Source organism: Pterocles gutturalis, unplaced genomic scaffold (assembly GCF_000699245.1).
Source record: "Pterocles gutturalis isolate BGI_N339 unplaced genomic scaffold, ASM69924v1 scaffold36517, whole genome shotgun sequence".
In the NCBI taxonomy this organism is placed as follows: Eukaryota; Metazoa; Chordata; class Aves; order Pterocliformes; family Pteroclidae; genus Pterocles; species Pterocles gutturalis.
Window position 1 is genome coordinate 1 of NW_010114009.1, and position 339 is coordinate 339.

Below are 339 nucleotides of genomic sequence, written 5' to 3' on the forward strand. Positions count from 1 at the left end.
CCCGCCCGCCCGCCGGCCGCGCGCTGCCACGAGGTGTCAGCAGAGGAGCCCGCATCGCAAGGGCGCGAGCGGAAAATTAAAAATCAAACGATCCCCTCCGCCCCTCCCGAAAAAAAAAAAAAAAAAAAAAAAATCCAGGGCGGCATGTCCGCGCCTGGAAGGTTTTTCCTCTTTTCTGACTCTCTGCTGGGTGACAGCAGAGAAACCAGGCTGAAAATGCCAGTGATAATGGGCTGGTGGAGAAACCGATTTTATCTGTGCTGCTAAACCCTCAGACACCGATGCATTTGAGAAACTCTCATTATTGGCTGGTTTTGTGGGAATTACAGAGTCCTCTTC